The sequence below is a fragment of the Rutidosis leptorrhynchoides genome, chromosome 6 (genome assembly GCF_046630445.1).
Source record: "Rutidosis leptorrhynchoides isolate AG116_Rl617_1_P2 chromosome 6, CSIRO_AGI_Rlap_v1, whole genome shotgun sequence".
NCBI lineage: Eukaryota > Viridiplantae > Streptophyta > Magnoliopsida > Asterales > Asteraceae > Rutidosis > Rutidosis leptorrhynchoides.
In genome coordinates, this window is record NC_092338.1 from 445,734,942 (window position 1) to 445,750,120 (window position 15,179).

A 15,179-nucleotide genomic window follows, 5' to 3' on the forward strand; every position below is an offset into this window, starting at 1 on the left:
TAATAACCCTCGCTTAGTGATTCGATTCATATTTAGATATGTTAATATATTTAAAGTTTACAAATTAAAATATAATTACTAGTATTATTATTACTTCTATTATCATCATGATTATAAACTATAAATATTAATATCAATAATAATATCGGTATTATGAATATTTTTATACATTTAATTTGTTATATTGTCTTTACTAGTATTATTATTAATGTTATTATTATTACAAAAACTATTAAAATTATATTAAATAATCTTATTAATAATACAAAACAACTTATATTATTATGATGTACATTATTTATTAGTACTTTTATAATTAATAACAAGTTATGTCATATTATTAATAATTAAATTATATTTATAAGTTCAGCATTTTTAAATCAGATAAAAGTCAGTCTTATTAATTATTAATATTATTATTAAGTGTATTATTGTTATATTAATTATTATTAATAATATTAATTAATAGGATATATTAAAACAGATATATTATATAGATAAATAGTTATATACACGTAATTATGTTCCTTTATCAGATCTTTTATATTTTTTTTATTTTGTTGGTTTCTGTCAAACTATTAGATCCGTGAGATTACAGTCGACCTCTTCCTCAATATAAATCTTTCGATTCCTTTTCTATATCTGTACCAATTACCATGTATAACTAATCCCACTTGTTGAATTGAAACAGAAAAGAAAATACTGAACCAGCCATTCTCTGTTCGTGCTTCATTTTTTTAAAAAAGTTAATTTCTTTTAGATTTTCAAAATCCTTAAATGCAACATTGTTAGGAATCATGCACTCAATCTTTCTTTAAAATCTCAAGTTTCAATTCGCTATAACAACTTCGAATTTTAGAGTCAAAGCTTATTTCCATAAAAGTCAAACTGGTTGTTTATCATGAAATTTGATTTCAATTTGAGGTTTTAGGACCAATCGATGTTACAGAGAGTTTCTAAGGAAGGTTTAGAGTATAATTGATGTTGAAAAGTTTGTCTAAAAACTGATTAAAGATCGAATTCGATCATGGGTTTTATTTGTTTTACGATACAGCAGGTTACTTTTGTTATATTTTTTTCGGTTAACCCAACTTGATCTCACATAGAACGTTACGTTTTCAAATACAAGTTTATATTGAACAAACAATTTAGTTGTTAGGTTAATTGGTTCATGGTTCGTTCGGTTTTAAAAAGGAAGAAGAAGATGGACAATTGAAAACAGTTTAACAGAATTAGATATGGAGTTTAGTCAGGAAATCGGCTGTAGCTCAGTTGGTTAAGACTGTTAGCGGGTATTCGATAGGTCACGAGTTCGATTCTAGTTGAGGCATTTTTTTTTATGAAACCTCCTTAAAGAAGGTATACTACTTATCTTTATCTATAATTGTTATTATTACTATAAAAATTAGTATTATTGTTATTATGATCACAATTATCATTGTTATTATTTTTTTTATATTTTTTTTAAATGTTATTATTATCATTATAAATTGTTATGAATATTATGAATATTATTATTATTATTATTATTATTATTATTATTATTATTATCATTAAGTATTAGAATTATAATTATTTTTATTATTACTAATAAGTATTACAAACATTAGTTATTAGTATTATTATTACTAATACAAGTACTAGTTACCCTTTCATATTATTATTAACATAACCCTAATTACAAGTATTATATTCATTATTATTATTATTATTAACAAAGTATTATTATTAAGTTTATCATTAGTGATAAGAGTATTATAGTAATTATTATTATTACATATTATGTATTATTATTAAAATTATTATTTTCATTATCATTATTGGTAAACTTTTCGTTATACTAAAAACTACTGTTATTACCTTATTATTATTATTATTATTATTATTATAAGACTTATCCTCACAACTATCATTAATATTATTAGTAATAAAATCATTAATATTATTATCATTAATATTAACACTAATGATATCATAATTATTATCACAATTAATATTATTTTGCTATTATTATAATTACTATTTTAACAAACAAATAAAAATATATGTATATATAATATTTAATACATATAACAAAACAAGACTAATATTTTTATATATATAAAATGAAAATATAAAACATATATAAAAATTGATCGATTACGATTATGTATATTAATAGATATACAAATGATATAGGTTTATGAATCGAAGGCCAACCTTATACATGTTCAATGATGTTATATGTATTTTTACTACAAAATACAGTATGGTGAGTATATAGTCCCTTTTAAACTCTAAATATTTTGGGATGAGAATACATGCATTTTATGATTTACGTTATGGACACAAGTGATCAAAAATAAATTCTATGTTGAGTTGTACCATGGCATATTTCTTTATACTTGGTAGCTAATATTTACATGAGGAATGTAAACACGAATCCTGTTGATAGATCTATCGGGCCTGACAACCCCAACCGAGCTGGACGACCAGTTTTCAATGGTTGCACAGTACTTCGTTCCTGTATACTACACTTGGTACGGTGTAGCGATTATTTAAGAATATGCTGCGATGATTAAATGTTAAGTATGGTTACCAAGTGCTCAACTACTTTTACATACACTTGCGAGTGTATTATGTTTATCTATATAAAATATTGTGGTCCATAGTTATAACGCTACTATCATCAAACCTATATCTCACTAACTTTATGTTGACGTTTTAAAGCATGTTATTCTCAGGTACGAATTAAGTCTTCCGCTGTGCATTTGCTCATGTTAAGGACATTACTTGGAGTCGATCATCGCAATGGAACCAAATATTGATGACTTCGTCCAGGAGGATTAGGACGGGTCATTACAGGTGGTATCAGAGCGGTGGTCTTAGCGAACCAGGTCTGCATTAGTGTGTCTAACTGATAAGTTGTTAGGATACATTAGTGAGTCTGGACTTCGACCGTGTCTGCATGTCAAAAGTTTTGCTTATCATTTCTAGACAGAAATTATCTGCTTATCATCCTTAGGGAAATGCCTGCTTATCATTCTTAAGTCTAGACACGTCTTACTGCATTTAGTGGATCGATAGTGTATGGACAAAATTCATATCTTATCGTATCTGATAATTCATATCTTAGCGCATCTGTAGACTTGCCTGACATATGCCGTAAATTCCTCTGTAGTCTACGAAATCTTTAGTATTATATATATAGATATTCTATATAGTTAGAATATCATTCGTTATCCGAAAAGCATTTAACATCGAAGATCCCTTCCATCCACCAAAGTGCTCTTTTAGTGATGAACCAGAAGCGCTTACCGACGAACCTGTTCGAGAAACCATTTTCTCTCTCATTTCTAGAGTATCTCGTCATGAATATATATTATCCCATATTTCGAATCATGTTCATTCGCTCGCTCCAACCGTCAATCATCCCGGTGTACTAGCAGAAGTTAACGAACTTCGCGCTCGCGTAACGGCTTTGGAGAACATGGTGTGAAGGTTACAAACACCAGCAGCAGTATAATCCATACCACCATCATCAACGCTGACAGTACCCTTATCACCCCCAACCACAACCACGTCGTAAACCTTAACATCACAATCTGTACCTCGGATATCAACATCACACGCCTCAATATCACCACCTGTACTTCGAGTATGATCTTCATTCTACATCGATTATCTTCGCTTTACGTATCGTTCTACCTCATTTATCTTCGTTCGACATGGTGATTATGTAATCTCTAACGTTTTAGAGATTATGTACTCTAATTACAGCCGTAAAGCAAATGAGATTAATACCATATTAACTCATTAAATCCATAATTACGTCTGAATAAAATATATATGCAAGTATATTTTCATAAAGATTGTAATTAAAAATCCTTTCATACAAACTGTTAATGATGAAAATATTTTAACGGGTAGGTAGTACCCGAGGAATATTTATGATTTCACATTAATAAGTTACACTGTACATTCTTCGAATCTGATTCAACGGTCATTTACTATCCTACTTACATCCACAGAGATACGAATCTGTTCACCGAAAAATAACCATTTTCATTCAATTTTATATTTGGATTTTGACCTATCAGAATCCAACAAGTGGCATAATGAAGAAAACATTGGACAAATAAAATTTGTTAGAAACAAACGAACTAATTAATTGAAATATTGTTAAGAATCCACGCTAACTGTTCCTAGCTAACTGTTCCCAGCTAACTGATTACATTTATTTATCGCACTTTATTTATCGCAATTTACATTCTCGCAATTTTATTTATCGTCATTTAATTTCTGTTATTTACTTTTACGCACTTTAAATAACGGGACACGTATACAAGGTTTCGACCTATCATATCGACCCATCTATATATATATTTCGGAACAACCATAGACACTCTATATGTGAATGTTGGAGTTGGCTATACAGGGTTGAGGTTGATTCCAAAATATATATATGGTTTGAGTTGTGATCAATACTGAGACCGGTACACGGGTCACGATACGTATTAATTAATTCAAATGTTATATATTAAATTATATATGAATTTATTGGACTATTGGACAATTGGACTATTGACTGCTAACTTTGGACAATTAAAATGAATTAAAATATTGATTATAAACATATGAAACTAAACAATTCTTCAAGTTTGCCACTTGATTTCATCTTAAACCTCATTTGTACCTCGACAGTTACAATTCGCGTTCAAATCTTTTCATAATTCTTGAAAATACCTCAATCGAGAAGTTGAACCAACCGCACCTCATCTATGGAAGAAAAGATCTTTGCATATATTTATGCACCTGAAAAACTCTTGAACCCAAAGTCATAGTTTAACACGTACTCACATCGAGTTCTTTGGCATTTATTAGCAAAAACAACCTTATGACTCCTTTTCGAAGTAGCCAATTTTGTCATAGCTCCAGCAGAACAACTTCGACCTTTCATTCGAAAAGTCTTATTATAACTTTGATATATACGATTGGCTTTCATCATCGTTACCGGAGAAGCTTTTATATTCCACTATATTACCATTAGCGTTTAATCATCTAAAAATACAATTCTCCCGAAACCACCTTGGTTTGATAACCGATGACCCAGATCTATTAACTTTGAAAATGCTGACGAAGCAGCATGTTGTAGATGGTTTTAATGGCCAAAAGTTGATGACAAAGAAGGAAGTGTTAGAAACAATCAATAGGAAATTTAGCACCGAAAAGTGGATTATGCGAAACTATGAAGGAAACCGTGAACAAATCACAAAGAATAAGTTTGACTTTAAAGAATCTAAACGATTCAGTGCCTGCTGAAACCGTTAGTAAGAACCCTACTCCTTATTCTAAAACCTTCCAGATGATATTCTTCATCATCATCATCTTATCTTAGATATTATAAGATATCTTCATATCTTCCATTATACATATTCTCCATATTCTGAAGATATTTTCACAACTGTTCTTATCTGAGATCATTTATCTCTCCGTAATATCTGAGTTACAACATAAAAGAAACTGTGTTAGTTTCTAAATTCTGAAACCTTCGAGTTTAAAATATGAATGTTTTGAAGTAGTGATGGGAACTGATGCATGAATTAGTATAATATAATGACACTTGATCAATGTCATTATATTACAGTAAGTCATGTTGAGTTTTTAATGAAGCATGATGATTCCCAGTACCGTCATCATGTGCCATTTACACGACTCTTACATTCTATTTAATCTCTAAATTTATCAAGAAAATATTTTCTTGATAATTCGGTCTTTTCCAGGATATTCTGGTAATTTGACAAGTCAAAATCGTGCCATTACCATTTCTTTCTGAAAAGCATTATCTATGTTCATTCCAAATTTTATACCTACGAATTCCGTACCATTACTCGTTTGACTCGAAGTCGGGAAGAGAAAACGAAAGCGTGAAGCTCCGAAAAATAGTGAAGAATATAAAGCTCAATAATAACCCTGAAATTACAAACTGTGTATATCAATGCATATAGCAATATAGAGACACGGGAGAACTAGAAACACTATAAACACAAGAGTATAGTAGAAGTAAATAGATTCTTCTGGCGGCAGATGAAAGAGAAGAATGAAAGATATGAAAGTTAGAAGTATAACAAGAATCAAAACAGGATGGAGCATACTTTAAGGTATGAATTGAGGAAGAAAGAGTAGAAGATGTGAGATATGAAAAATATAGGAAGGGAGTAGATTTATAGTGAAATAACCGACAGAAAAATCGAAACAGATTGCCATATTAAATCGAAGAAGATCCTGATCGCCGAAGAACCAAATCTTATTACGTAAGATTTTCTTTAAATTCCGCGAATTCCGAAAATCAATCATAACTACGTCATCGGTTAAAACGAGTATATTTTTACTCATCTCACTCTTTTGTGATAGCTTCACTCGTATGCTTCACATGATCGAATCGTTTTATCTATATCTCTCAATAATGATAAGACTCCATTATTACCTCATATTCGTCCTGAAAACATTCTTATTGTTAGCCATGACGACCTCTATCAAATTTTGGGGACGAAATTTCTTTAACAGGTAGGTACTTAAATGACCCAAAAATTTCCGACCAAATTTAAACCTTAATCTTTATATGTTTCCGACACGATAAGCAAAATCTGTAATATTGAGTCTAGAAAGTTTGAAATCTATATTCGGATAATCAATTACCCTTTTACCGTGTCTGACGATTCACAAAACGTTATGTGTATATAGATATGTATATAATAATATGGAATATTATATATTGTAATTGTTAGAATTAATTATGTACAATAATAATAATATATAATAATTATTATTCCAAAAATTATCTACTTATATAAATAAGTATATAGAAAATATATGTATATAGGGATCGAAGTTAGTTAGGTAAATGGTAATAACCCTCGCTTAGTGATTCGATTCATATTCAGATATGTTAATATATTGAAAGTTTACAAATTAAAATATAATTACTAGTATTATTATTACTTCTATTATCATCATGATTATAAACTATAAATATCAATATCAATAATAATATCGGTATTATGAATATTTTTATACATTTAATTTGTTATATTGTCTTTACTAGTATTATTATTAATGTTATTATTATTACAAAAACTATTAAAATTATATTAAATAATCTTATTAATAATACAAAACAACTTATATTATTATGATGTACATTATTTATTAGTACTTTTATAATTAATAACAAGTTATGTCATATTATTAATAATTAAATTATATTTATAAGTTCAGCATTTTTAAATCAGATAAAAGTCAGTCTTATTAATTATTAATATTATTATTAATTGTATTATTGTTATATTAATTATTATTAATCATATTAATTAATAGGATATATTAAAACAGATATATTATATAGATAAATAGTTATATACGCGTAATTATGTTCCTTTATCAGATCTTTTATATTTTTTTTATTTTGTTGGTTTCTGTCAAACTATTAGATCTGTGAGATTACAGTCGACCTCTTCCTCAATATAAATCTTTCGATTCCTTTTCTATATCTGTACCAATTACCATGTATAACTAATCCCACTTGTTGAATTGAAACATAAAAGAAAATACTGAACCAGCCATTCTCTGTTCGAGCTTCATTTTTTAAAAAAAGTTAATTTCGTTCAGATTTTCAAAATCCTTAAATGCAACATTATTAGGAATCATGCACTCAATCTTTCTTTAAAATCTCAAGTTTCAATTCGCTATAACAACTTCGAATTTCAGAGTCAAAGCTTATTTCCATAAAAGTCAAACTGGTTGTTTATCATGAAATTTGATTTCAATTTGAGGTTTTAGGACCAATCGATGTTACAGGGAGTTTCTAAGGAAGGTTTAGAGTATAATTGATGTTGAAAAGTGTGATGACCCGGAAATTTCTGACCAAATTTAAACTTAATCTTTAACGTTTCCGACACGATAAGCAAAGTCTATGAAGTTGAATCTCAAAATTTTGAACTATTCAATTACCCTTCGATTGTTTTCAATGATTCGCAAACTATTATATGTAAATAGATGCATATATATACTATAACTTGAAAACGTAACAACATTTTAATTGTTTAATACCGTACATTAAACTTATTGGTTTAAATATTTATTTGAATATATATGATAAGTTGGAATATTAATTGTATGAATAAATTGCGACGTATATTTAAAACGTGTTTATGAATGTTGAAAATATATATTAACTTGGTCATAAAACGATTTGTTATTATATATCAACAAATAGCGAGACAATGATTTATAGAAGTAAATGACCAAAACACTCGAAAGTTTAAGATACACTTTAAATGATATAGTTTATTGATAATTTAAGACTATATTTTGACAAAGGTAAGAGTCACAAAACGTAAATTGCGAGTTTTCTAAGCGTACGAAAATGCGTTCGAGAAACTGGAACCGGGACATAAGTCGAGTGACAACGTACGAGTCATCGGAACGAAAATTACAAGTCAACTATGCATGTGAATTTAATATAATATATAATTAATTATATAAATTAAATATATTATATATATTATATAAAATTATGTCGACAAACAAAAAGTTAAAAGTTTGTGAGCTGGATCAGAGGGCCATGCGATCGCATGGCCTTGAAGTACAAATCTCATGCGATCGCATGGGGTACTTTTTCAGAAAAGGTTCTATAAATTGATTGAGTTCTGGCTTAATTCATACAAAGTTATATTTATCTATATCACTCCGTATTATTATTATTATTATTATTATTATTATTATTATTATTATTATTATTATTATTATTATTATTATTATTATTATTATTCAGATTAATATTAATATTATTATTAATCTTAATTAGTAGTATTAGTATTATACATAAAATATTACGACGAGGTTATGAGCGTGTCACTTTCAAAGTAGGTTTTCAAGCGGGATAGAGCTAAGGAAATTATGGGCAATGTTCGGGGGTATATTTATGAATCAAACCTATGTTTATCATCTCCGTTACGTCTACGTACTTTTCTGAAATATTGAATCACAATATTGATACGTAAGCATTTATATTTTATCTTTTATATACTAATAGTGTATCCATGTCTAGTGCTCGAGTATATATATTTATACAAGCTTGTATGCTAAATTTCGTCGTTAAACAGTTTATGATGAATCACGAATTAAATACATATATTACTGGTAAAAGGTATATGATATACATGTTTTTGGAAAGCTGGCGAAAAATCAATTACTTTTCTTTTAGACACCGAATAGTTTCGATAAACGGATTAAAAGATATGATCAACTGAATTATGATTGACGTTAATTAAAATTGCTTTTGAATCTGCAATTAAGATTTAAACAACTTGTTTACGAGATTGATAAAGTGAACTTTTAAATATTACCAACCGAGTAAATGAATCCTTATATAAGGCACGTCTCGTTTTGTTGAACTATTGTCAAAATTGACTTTTTGAAACGACTTTGGATAACTATTATATGTTGATCTCGAGCATTAGGATTGTGATACACTATGACCTGACCTAGCTTGATAGATATTTATTGATCAACATATGTTCTCTAGGTTGAGATCTACGATTATTTGGTAATCCGAGTTTCGGTCACATTATGATGAACAACTTTATGTGCTGCTAAGGTGAGTTTCATATGATCTCTTTTACCCTTTACATTTTTGGGCTGAGAATACATGAAAATGCTTTATTAACTGATTTACAATATTTATATGTGTGAGTTTCATTTGATTCCCTTTTACTCTCTACATATTTGGGACTGAGAATACATACGCTACTTTTACAACTGCTTTATTAAATGCTTTTGAAATACATTTTGAACTGCGAATACATGCAAATGCTTTATTAACCGATATACAATATTTATATGCGTGAGTTTCATAAGATCCCTTTTACTCTCTACATTTTTGGGCTGAGAATACATGCAAATGCTTTATTAACCGATATACAATATTTATATGCGTGAGTTTATAGTCTCCCTTTTTAAATACTTTAAATATTTTTGGGCTGAGAATACATGCAATTTATTTTAAACGCAATAAGACACAAGTACATACTAAATTCTACACTGAGTTAAACCGAAAATCCCTTAGCTTTGGTAACTAGTAGCTGCCAGTACATAGGATATGGACTGGTGGGCGCGAATAATTGTATATGGATCCATAGGGCTTGACATCCCCGTCCGAGCTAGAGCGCTAGCCTTTTAACGGACGTATGTTATTTGAGTTTAAGACACGTTGGTTTGTGCGTATTAAAACGAATGGGGTAATTATCACTATAGCGTTAAGTTTAGTTACCAGGGTGCTCTGTTATGTAGAATCTATTGATAAACGTTTCTGGATGAAACAACTGAAATCTTGTGATCCACCTTTATATACAGATTATGAGCAACATTAAAACTATGAACTCACCAACCTTTGTGTTGACACTTGTTAGCATGTTTATTCTCAGGTTTCCTAGAAGTCTTCCGCTGTTTGCTTATATGTTAGACAAGCTATGTGCATGGAGTCGTACATGGCATATTTTTCAAGGAAATATTGCATTCACCAAATCATCACCATGTATCTTATTTTGACTGCATTGTCAACGGAATTACTATTGTAAACTATTATTTACGGTGATTGTCTATATGTAGAAATCATCAGATGTCGAAAACCTTTGATTTAAATATTCATTTATGGTGTGCCTTTTCAAAAGAATGCAATGTTTACAAAACGCATCATATAGAGGTCAAATACCTCGCAATGAAATCGATGAATGACGTGTTTGTCCATATGGATTTGGAGCGATCGTCACAAAAAGTTTGTCTAAAAACTGATTAAAGATCGAATTCGATCATGGGTTTTATTTGTTTTACGATACAGCAGGTTACTTTTGTTATATTTTTTTCGGTTAACCCAACTTAATCTCACATAGAATGTTACGTTTTCAAATACAAGTTTATATTGAACAAACAATTTAGTTGTTAGGTTAATTGGTTCATGGTTCGTTCGGTTTTAAAAAGGAAGAAGAAGATGGACAATTGAAAACAGTTTAACAGAATTAGATATGGAGTTTAGTCAGGAAATCGGCTGTAGCTCAGTTGGTTAAGACTGTTAGCGGGTATTCGATAGGTCACGAGTTCGATTCTAGTTGAGGCATTTTTTTTTGTGAAACCTCCTTAAAGAAGGTATACTACTTATCTTTATCTATAATTGTTATTATTACTATAAAAATTAGTATTATTGTTATTATGATCACAATTATCATTGTTATTATTTTTTTTATATTTTTTTTAAATGTTATTATTATCATTATAAATTGTTATGAATATTATGAATATTATTATTATTATTATTATTATTATTATTATTATTATTATTATTATTATTATCATTAAGTATTAGAATTATAATTATTTTTATTATTACTAATAAAGTATTACAAACATTAGTTATTAGTATTATTATTACTAATACAAGTACTAGTTACCCTTTCATATTATTATTAACATAACCCTAATTACAAGTATTATATTCATTATTATTATTATTATTAACAAAGTATTATTATTAAGTTTATCATTAGTGATAAGAGTATTATAGTAATTATTATTATTACATATTATGTATTATTATTAAAATTATTATTTTCATTATCATTATTGAGTTATACTAAAAACTACTGTTATTACCTTATTATTATTATTATTATTATTATTATTATTATTATAAGACTTATCCTCACAACTATCATTAATATTATTAGTAATAAAATCAATAATATTATTATCATTAATATTAACACTAATGATATCATAATTATTATCACAATTAATATTATTTTGCTATTATTATAATTACTATTTTAACAAACAAATAAAAATATATGTATATATAATATTTAATACATATAACAAAACAAGACTAATATTTTTATATATATAAAATGAAAATATAAAACATATATAAAAATTGATCGATTACGATTATGTATATTAATAGATATACAAATGATATAGGTTTGTGAATCGAAGGCCAACCTTACACATGTTCAATGATGTTATATGTATTTTTACTACAAAATACAGTATGGTGAGTATATAGTCCCTTTTAAACTCTAAATATTTTGGGATGAGAATACATGCATTTTATGATTTATGTTATGGACACAAGTGATCAAAAATAAATTCTATGTTGAGTTGTACCATGGCATATTTCTTTATACTTGGTAGCTAATATTTACATGAGGAATGTAAACGCGAATCCTATTGATAGATCTATCGGGCCTGACAACCCCAACCGGGCTGGACGACCAGTTTTCAACGGTTGCACAGTACTTCGTTCCTGTATACTACACTTGGTACGGTGTAGCGATTATTTAAGAATATGCTGCGATGATTAAATGTTAAGTATGGTTACCAAGTGCTCAACTACTTTTACATACACTTGCGAGTGTATTATGTTTATCTATATAAAATCTTGTGGTCCATAGTTATAACGCTGCTAGCATCAAACCTATATCTCACCAACTTTATGTTGACGTTTTAAAGCATGTTATTCTCAGGTACGAATTAAGTCTTCCGCTGTGCATTTGCTCATGTTAAGGACATTACTTGGAGTCGATCATCGCAATGGAACCAAATATTGATGACTTCGTCCAGGAGGATTAGGACTGGCCGTTACAGTTTCTTATTGATAATAAATCTACTTATGTTTTATTTGATTCGGGTGCGGATAGAAGCTATATGAGTAGAGATTTTTGTGCTAAATTAAGTTGTCCATTGACGCCATTGGATAGTAAATTTTTACTCGAATTAGCAAACGGTAAATTAATTTCAGCAGATTATATATGCCGGAATCGAGAAATTAAACTGGGTAGCGAAATATTTAAGATTGATTTGATACCAGTAGATTTAGGGAGTTTTGATGTAATAGTTGGCATGGACTGGCTGAAGGAGATGAAAGCATAGATCGTATGTTACAAAAATGCAATTCGCATTGTACAAGAAGAAGGAGAACCCTTAATGGTGTACGGAGAAAAGGGCAACACGAAGCTACATCTTATTAATAATTTAAAGGCACAAAAACTAATAAGAAAAGGTTGCTATGCTGTTCTAGCACACGTCGAGAAAGTACTAACTGAAGAAAAAAGCATCAATGATGTTCCCGTCGCAAAAGAATTTCCCGATGTATTTCTGAAAGAATTACCGGGACTACCTCCACATCGATCTGTTGAATTTCAAATAGATCTTGTACCAGGAGCTGCACCAATAGCTCGTGCTCCTTACAGAATCGCACCCAGTGAGATGAAAGAACTGCAAAGCCAACTGCAAGAACTATTAGAACGTGGTTTCATTCGACCAAGCACATCACCATGGGGAGCTCCTGTTTTGTTTGTCAAGAAGAAGGATGGTACATTTAGGTTGTGTATTGACTACAGAGAGTTGAATAAACTTACCATCAAAAACCGTTATCCACTGCCGAGAATTGACGACTTATTTGATCAACTACAAGGCTCGTCGGTTTATTCGAAGATCGATTTACATTCTGGATATCATCAAATGCGAGTAAAGGAGGATGATATTCCTAAAACTGCTTTTAGGACGCGTTATGGTCATTACGAGTTTATGGTTATGCCATTTGGATTGACTAACGCACCAGCTGTGTTCATGGACCTTATGAACCGAGTGTGTGGGCCATATCTTGACAAGTTTGTCATTGTTTTCATCGATGACATACTTATTTACTCAAAGAATGATCAAGAGCATGAAGAACATTTGAGAAAAGTGCTAGAAGTATTGAGGAAAGAAAAACTGTACGCTAAGTTTTCAAAGTGTGCATTTTGGTTGGAAGAAGTTCAATTCCTCGGTCACATAGTGAACAAAGAAGGTATCCAGGTGGACCCGACAAAGATCGAAACTGTTGAAAAGTGAGAAACCCCAAAAACTCCGAAGCATATACGTCAATTTTTAGGATTGGCTGGTTACTACAGAAGATTCATCCAAGATTTCTCCAAAATAGCAAAACCCTTGACTGCATTAACGCATGAAGGGAAGAAATTTGAATGGAAGGATAAACAAGAGAAGGCGTTTCAGTTATTGAAGAAAAAGCTAACTACGGCACCTATATTGTCATTGCCTGAAGGGAATGATGATTTTGTGATATATTGTGACGCCTCAAAGCAAGGTCTCGGTTGTGTATTAATGCAACGAACGAAAGTAATTGCTTATGCGTCTAGACAATTGAAGATTCACGAACAGAATTATACGACGCATGATTTTGAATTAGGCGCGTTGTTTTTGCATTAAAGACTTGGAGGCACTACTTATATGGGGTCAAAAGTATTATATATACCGACCACAAAAGTCTTCAACACATATTTAATCAGAAACAACTGAATATGAGGCAGCGTAGGTGGATTGAATTGTTCAATGATTACGACTTTGAGATTTGTTACCACCCGGGGAAGGCGAATGTGGTAGCCGACGCTTTGAGTAGAAAGGACAGAGAACCTATACGGGTAAAAGCTATGAATATAATTATTCGTACTAACCTTACTACTCAAATAAAGGAGGCGCAACAGGGGGTTGTAAAAGAAGGAAAGTTGAAGAATGAGATACCCAAAGGATCAGAGAAACATCTTAATATTCGGGAAGACGGAACCCGATATAGGGCTGATAGAATTTGGGTACCAAGGTTTGGAGATGTGAGAGAAATGGTACTTAAAGAAGCACATAAAACCAGATATTCAATACATCCCGGAGCGGGGAAGATGTATAAAGATCTCAAGAAACACTTTTGGTGGCCGAGTATGAAAGCCGATATTGCTAAATATGTAGGAGAATGTTTGACGTGTTCTAAGGTCAAAGCTGAACATCAGAAACCATCAGGTCTACTACAACAACCTGAAATCCCGAAATGAAAATGGAAAAACATTACCATGGATTTCATTACTAAATTGCCAAGGACTGCAAGTGGTTATGATACTATTTGGGTAATAGTTGATCGTCTCACCAAGTCAGCACACTTCCTGCCAATGAGAGAAGATGACAAAATGGAGAAGTTGGCACGATTGTATTTGAAGGAGGTTGTCTCCAGACATGGAATACCCGTCTCTATTATCTCTGATAGGGATGGTAGATTTGTTTCAAGGTTCTGGCAGACATTGCAACAAGCATTGGGGACT